The sequence below is a fragment of the Pyxicephalus adspersus genome, chromosome 10 (genome assembly GCF_032062135.1).
Source record: "Pyxicephalus adspersus chromosome 10, UCB_Pads_2.0, whole genome shotgun sequence".
NCBI classification, from domain to species: Eukaryota; Metazoa; Chordata; class Amphibia; order Anura; family Pyxicephalidae; genus Pyxicephalus; species Pyxicephalus adspersus.
Window position 1 is genome coordinate 35,785,548 of NC_092867.1, and position 7,317 is coordinate 35,792,864.

Below are 7,317 nucleotides of genomic sequence, written 5' to 3' on the forward strand. Positions count from 1 at the left end.
AAGTTCATTACATATCGGTGAGTTATGCCTAAGAATTATAGCCAACAATGAAAAATACATTTCCATGCAGAAAATTGTACCACTTTTTGCATGGAAATTTGCGCAGAATTAGACTGCTAGTGAGGTTAATGAAGTTTAAAAATCCTGGGTTTCCAGCCTACTTGGAGAAATGGGAATCTGATTTGGATGATACTGTCAGAGCACCAGAAAAGGGTACAATGTCACATATATGGTAGCAATGTCCAGTGTTTGAAAGATACTGGAAAAAGGTGCTTCATATGACTGAATCAATAAATGAACTTCTGGTAGAGTTCTGTGGAACTGTGTAATCTGTGGAAGGTACTTTTTCACTGTACCGAACTGCCCAAGAATAAATATAGATGCTCACTGGTTCCTTTTTTCTTTCCGAGGGAGCCACCCTTGAAGGGATGGTTACAAGCTGTGGATAATATTTATAAGTTAGAGGAGAATTATTGTGACTTTCGAGATATGTCCCCTAAGTTTATTGGTATTTGGTCCCCCTGGACCAAACAAAGACTAGGATAACACAGGTGAAAAAAGTATTTACTTTATAATCAATGTGGGAATTTATAGTAGGAAATAGTAACATTGTGCCATTTAGTTCGGTTAAAGTGAGAGTGTGAGTTGTGAGTGATAGACGTGTTAAAGTAGTGTAGGTGTTCCTGTTTTCCTTTATGTCTTTTTCTTTCTCCCCCGCCTCCCCTTCCTCTCTCCTTCCCTCCCTTCACCTTTTCTCATTCGCCCTTCCTCTTTTTTTTTCACATTGGTTTGATTGGCGGACATTGGATTGTAAATAATCTGCCCTAAATTATAAAGTATATTTATTTTTGCACTGGTATTAGATAAAATGTACACTTTATTTATACACAAAAAATTACGGAGGACTTATTGCTCCTCCCTTAAATGTGTTTGTTTTTATCACTTCTATTTGCACCTTGTATTTCTCTTCGGGGAGGGGAGAGGTGAGAGGGATGTGGCTATTGGAAATTGTATGAGAAGAATGATTTTAAAAGATATGAAAGTTTGTTATGTTTATTTTTTATTATTTAAAAATTATTACAATTCTGCCTCCATATGGACAACAGTTCCTATGGACTGTAATTGTGGAAGTTCAACAGCAGCAAATCAGCAGCTACTCCATCAACTTTCAGTGACTTGTAGCAAGATTTTGAAGGAACCTGTTAGGGGTCTTTATTGTCTTTTCTGGTGAATTCTGCCTGAAGGATGTGGTCCAAGCATTTGTAATGAGAGATGTCTTTCAATGCAGGTAATTAAAGGAAATAACTATTTCCGGGCTGTGTGCTTGTCATCAGGGCTAATTAGTCCAAAGGTGCTGAAAGTAGCATCATAGATGCAGAGAGCTCTCATTATACAACTCATGAGCTCAACACTGAATTTTCCCAAGTGAAAAATATACAACGGAGACACCGGATTTTGTGTTAGCGTGTCACTCATTGGGAAGGAGAAATAAACATTAAATATCATCCTGAAAGATCAACACATGGGTTCAGAGAACTTTTTCCTGTTAAAGAGAGAAGTTAAAACTTAGTTGATACCACTGGAATACTGCTGTACCCTCTTTGTTTCAAATCTGTGAATATATTTTCTTTGTCAAACAAGTCATTTTGTACTATACAGTGGAAAATGGTGAAAAATACCACCAGGGGAGGAGACTAATGGTAACTAACATACATATCAGTTTTTTGGACTAATACGAAGGTGCAGGGCGGGCATGTTATGGGGAAAGTTAGGTACACAATCCGCTGGCAGAGGACTAAAGCAGGAACCAAAAACTAAAGAGTTAGGCTGGATAAACACGTGCAATAATTATGAAAGATCTTGTCCAACGAACCATCCGACGTGTGTACACAGCCTTAGAGTGGACGAAAAGTTAGGTAATAGATACTTCAACATGCCCAAATAATACCTCCTGCTGTGGAAATACAATCCAACTATGTATTTGCATAATCCAAAGAATGCTTTCACCCTAAACTTTACAGAAAACGGGACTGGCAATAGACTGCTAGGACAGAAGAGATTCTCACCACTGTTTTCCAGTAAAATGCACTGAAGCACCTTATGCATGTTGCAGTACCATTCATTTTGAACGGAACCCAAAAAAGACGAATACACCACTATGCACTTTAAGTCACTCAATCAGAAAAAAAGGGGATTTATTTAGTCATTTCTGCTGCAATGGCCACCTGTAAATGACTGGGCTGTCTAAACACAAGCTAACATATGCATAAGGGTAAACAGGTATGAATAATGACAAAGTATTGCAAAGTGGGGTGTGTGCAGAGCTAGAAAAAAAAAATAAACTGCTAGTTTTCCATTGTATCTGTTAATGGTACGTTCACGTGTTTTCCTTGACACACGTCTCAATAAATGTTTGGTTTTTAGTACAGGTTTACTTTATAACACCTCCATAACAGGAAAGAACTATTGTATTCTAGGAAAGGGTGAATTTTTACTACTTTTACCTCGACTGATGTGATGACTGCAAGCTGCCTCACCACCATCAACATCTCCCTCCACTCTTTTCTGGGGTTCAGGAGGTTCAGCAATCTTGAATGGCCACAGTGGTATATGCCAGATTTGTACATTATACAGAAAACTGCAACAAGCAGGCAGCAGACCTTTATTTAAATTGACCAATTAACATGGATGAAGATCGAAATGAGGAAGTAAAAGAGAAAGAAGATGAGGGAACCTACACTAATGGGAGCTGGGTATTTATGGGGTCTCGGGTCTCCTTCCAGATTTTACAGCTGTATCCATCTTAAAGCTGCATGGGCAAAAATACAAACCCTTCGAAAAGGTAAAGCATCCGCTATAAGAACTAAAATAATCATATTGCCATAAAAACCTTCATTGTCTTCATATTATATCATCTACCTCTAGGGTAGAGCTCTACATATCACCTATAAGTCAGGATCCCTAATTCCCTTCCAAGATAACTACATCACAGCACATCAGTTAAAGAGGAACTCTAGTCCTTGGTGGGTGGGGAGCTTCTGCCATAAACATACTTGCTAGTTATAGCACAGGCGCCATACAGCGATGACAGGCCCAGGATCCGGTCATCAACACATATTAGGACTCCCACCATTTTTGCTAACACCAGGGTGGATTTCTGGGATCACAGAGATCCTGTGTAGCTGCTAATGATGTAACTCCTGCGCTTCCAAGCTCTATACTACACATGTGTAAAATTAGGCTAGGCCTTTTTTTCCGGCTCCACAGTGGCCGTCTAAGACGGCAATGTTTTTCGGCCATTGGATGAATGAGAGAGTTACATGGCAGTGCTGAACCCAGAAATTTTTTTAAGCCGGGTGGGAAGAAATTGTAGGTGGGTGGCAGCCCCTGTATTGTGACCAAACTCTTTAGTAACCACCCAAATACAGCCGGGTGGGTGCTGAAAAATGCCGGGTGGTGCGCCCAGCTAAATGGGCCTGGGGAGAACCCTGCATGGTCTCTGGTGCCTGGCCATGTGTGTGGCACCGAGCTCTACAATACACGGTGCATGTGCCAGACAACATAAAACTAAAACAAGAAGCCACCAGTAGCCAGGGATTTATTTTTTTTGGACAAATGAGATATAACTGTGATGTTTTAAGCCGGGTGGGAAGAAACACATGACAAGTTTACTGCTCCCAGTTGATAGGAATCCAGCAACCCCTATAATTCGGTCCGCTTACTACCACCCCCCTATACATTGTTCCAACTTCCTAATGCTCACCCTTAACATGTCCCATTTTTCCATTGTCTTTGTAATATGCCCCAACTCTCCATCTTTTCAGTAACCAGCTGGGTGGTTAATGAAAGGTGCCGGGTGGTGAACCCAGCTAAAAGGGTTTGGAGAGAACATTGTTATGTCTCTTCTGTAAGACTTTGCTTTTCTACCTCCTGAAAACTATTTGTTTTTTTTAGTTTAAACAAAAAATAAACTAAAAATTGACAAAAGAAAAAAATTACACTTACCTTCATTACCGCAGGGCAGTCTGATCCATCCGGGGGTGTCTTGCATCGGGTCCCGTGTCATCCCTGAATCAGCGCTGTGGGTGCCAGCATCTACGTCTCTTCTTCCAGGTTCTTCATCATACGTCACCCGATACAGGCACGAGATCAGGAGACATAAATGGAAAACAACTTGGGGATCTCACTGCGCATGCGTGAGATTGGCAATTTTTTTTTCTTTACGTGAAAATGCTCCTTCTGCACATGATGGAGAAGCTCGGGCATGTGCAGAAGGAGCACCCAAGAGCCTCCCGCGATGCGTGACGTATGTATTCCGGGAGGCTCTGTGCTTCCATTCATTGGTGATTGAGAATTTGGGAGCGGTGCTGCACCTTTTTGTTTTTTAAAAAGGGTGTTGCATTTAAAAAAAAAAAAAAAAAAACAAACAACAGAATTTTTACCTTAAATAAAAGGGTTGTCTACCCTTTTATGTAAAGTGAAATTTTTGAGTTTAGGTAAGCTTTAAGTTTATTTTGCTGTTTTAATGCAGAACTATATCTACAAACTAAAAAAACTGCACCAGGCAGATGCTCTATTGCAGCAGAAACAAGTGCCTGCCTGATTGGAATTTTGCATTGCACTTACCTGTCCTCCCTCCAGCGTGGGCACCGCCATCCTCACCCGATCTTCTTCCTATAATTGGCTCATCCTCACCCGATCTTCTTCCTATAATTGGCTCATCCTCACCCGATCTTCTTCCTATAATTTATAATTGGCTCATCCTCACCCGATCTTCTTCCTATAATTGGCTCATCCTCACCCGATCTTCTTCCTATAATTGGCTCATCCTCACCCGATCTTCCTGAAGTTAGGTCATCCTGGCCCAGACAATCAAGATAGCCATTCATTCAGTCCCAGCAGCCCCAGGGGATTCCAGGATACCCAGCACATCCCCGGCAGAGTTTTTAAACTTCAGTAATGTCTGCGTGGCATTCCCTAATCTGTAAAAGGCGTATTTACCATAACACTTCTACTCGCCATTGAAAGCCCCTGTGTGACAACACTGAAGCACAACAGACAGAGTGTTGTCACCCTATAACAGGAAGTGCCTAACTAAGGACCTTGATGGAAGGATCACAGAGTGTTATAATGAAAGCCATAGAATTAGGAATACTGACAATCACATGGTAAAGTGAATATGATATTTCAGTCATTCTGATTGATATTTGCACCCAAAGTAAAACGTAAAGCAAATTTAATGACAGAAATGAGCAGGCCAGTGCTGCAGAGGTCAATCAGAGCCATTTCTGGGATGCATTCCCGATCTCTTAGGGCTGGACATGGGCCACAGCTGCCCCCCAAGTGTTACCCCCTATGTGCCATGGATTATAATGTACCTTTCACTAAACACAAAGGTCCCCTTCGTCCCCGGAGCACCCCCACCCTGCCATTAATGAGAGCCCAGCTCCAATACTCTACTACCTGTCAGTGGGACTGACCCTCAATCCAAGATGGCGGCCTAGGCAGCGGCGGTGACGTTGGCTTCACATTCAGCTCCTTTAGCCGGAACAAGAGATTATGTCGGTACTGAGTCCCCGGTTTACTGACTGGGCATTGGCTGCTGTCCACCTCTAAAGCAATCAGTGCAGAACAGAGGCGCGACCACCTCAACACAGGCCCCGGCTAGAAGCCGGCTGGAGTCTTCCCTGTAAACTTCACTGACGTGGTAACGCAGCCTACCACGACACCTGGAAACCACAGACCTACACCAATCACAGACAGTTTCCGAATGATAAACAAGCCTCTTATCCAATAAGTTGCAGGAAACCAATGAGAGGCGGGACAAAAAGACAGAGGTTAGCTGGATTTAGAGGGGTGGATGTTGTAGACGTGTATGGGCGGAGTTATTAGTGTGCAGAGCCAATCAGTGTTTGGAAAAGTATGATTGACATAGTAGGGTCAAAGTTTGTAGCGGGTGTGACGTAAGTGGCAGTCTGGAAGTGCCTTGTGTTACCTGGGAGATATAATGTTATTCCCTGTGCCATGGCAAGACTCAGACACTAAATTTATACATGTTTAGTTCTAGTTTTGTCTCCTATCATGCATTCACAATGCTTGTGTGTCTGCAGTTCAATTGTATCCATATAAATAATGTAAATATGCCTGCACCTCCAATGCAATGTTTGCCAGGCAGAAACAACATGGATAATAAAGCAGAACTTTTATCAAAAAGAAAAAAACACATTTACAGCAACAGTGTTAAGCCATTATTTCCTCCCCAAACCCGTCTGGTCTTCTTCTTTCCTGCACAGACTGGACAGGGGGCACTGCCATCTTCTTACAGCTTCCTGTTAAATCACCTGATCTTTCACTGCCCAGGCACAAGATCAGGTGACACACGGGCATGCTGTGAGATTAGCACTTTTTTTTCATTCCAGGAAAGCCCAATATGATGCATGCCCTCTCTCAGACATGCCCAGAAGGAGCAGCCCGTAGCCTCCTGGCAAATGTGACAAAAGTATACCAGGAATCTGGGGGTTTCCCCTTCAGTTTTTACTATTGTGGCAGCAAAGATGGAAGGGGTCCCCGAAAGATTTAAAAAAAAACACTTTTTTATTATTTAAGAGAGTTAGCCAACCGTTATGTAAAAACTGTGGTAATAGGTCTACTTTAAAGCTGAAAATGGCTGCCAAGCTCTACATTACATGGTGCACGTGCCAGACACTGTGGAGGGTCCATACTGCACAGAACCATGGACCACTTTCCCAGTACAGTTCCCAGGCCCCGGGAAGTGGTCGGGCTGTGTCCCTGGACACATCCCTCTCACTCTCCCATTGCAGGCTCAGATCTGCAATAGGAGAGTGGGCGGAGTTATGTCATAATGATGTCACTCTTGGGGAGGTCCCCCCCTTTAAGTGACACCCGGCTCCCTGCGCATGTGCAGTCGGGAGCCGGGGATTTTAGTGGTTTGTGGGACTGAAAAGGTTGGTGACCACTGCTACAGATCCACAGGATTCACATTGTCTCCAGTGACTGCTCTACAAGCTCTACAATACATGGTGCATGTACCATACACTGTAGAGCTAAAAAAAAAAAGCCATCACGAGCCAGGGCTCAATTTTTTTAGAGACATTGGGCCTGCATGATCCAGCTAACCCGGAAAGATCTGGTCCAGGATTGAAAACATTTGCTAACAAATACCAAATCTATTCCAGGTTTGCTGGATCACCCAGGTTAACTGATAAAAGTATATCTTCTCCAGCCTTGAAAACTTGATGAAATCAGGCTCATTGTGTCTCTCTTTTGTCATTTAGCTCTACCTCCTGGTGAATTCTT

The 7,317-nt window shown here is 42.7% G+C and overlaps 1 protein-coding gene across 9 annotated transcripts in view; it reads right to left on the bottom strand.

Moving 5' to 3' along the window:
• GBF1 (golgi brefeldin A resistant guanine nucleotide exchange factor 1) overlaps positions 1-5,772 on the bottom strand; it is a 98,628-nt gene extending 92,856 nt beyond the window's left edge. For 4 of the 9 annotated variants that reach the window (XM_072424457.1, XM_072424456.1, XM_072424454.1 and 1 more), the window contains exon 1: positions 5,464-5,771. The gene's annotated coding sequence lies outside the window, so the exon portion shown is untranslated. Of the gene's footprint in view, positions 1-5,463 lie in introns of all 9 variants that reach the window. The other 5 variants (XM_072424460.1, XM_072424459.1, XM_072424453.1 and 2 more) reach the window with 4 other exon arrangements.
• Positions 5,773-7,317: the final 1,545 nt, after the last annotated feature.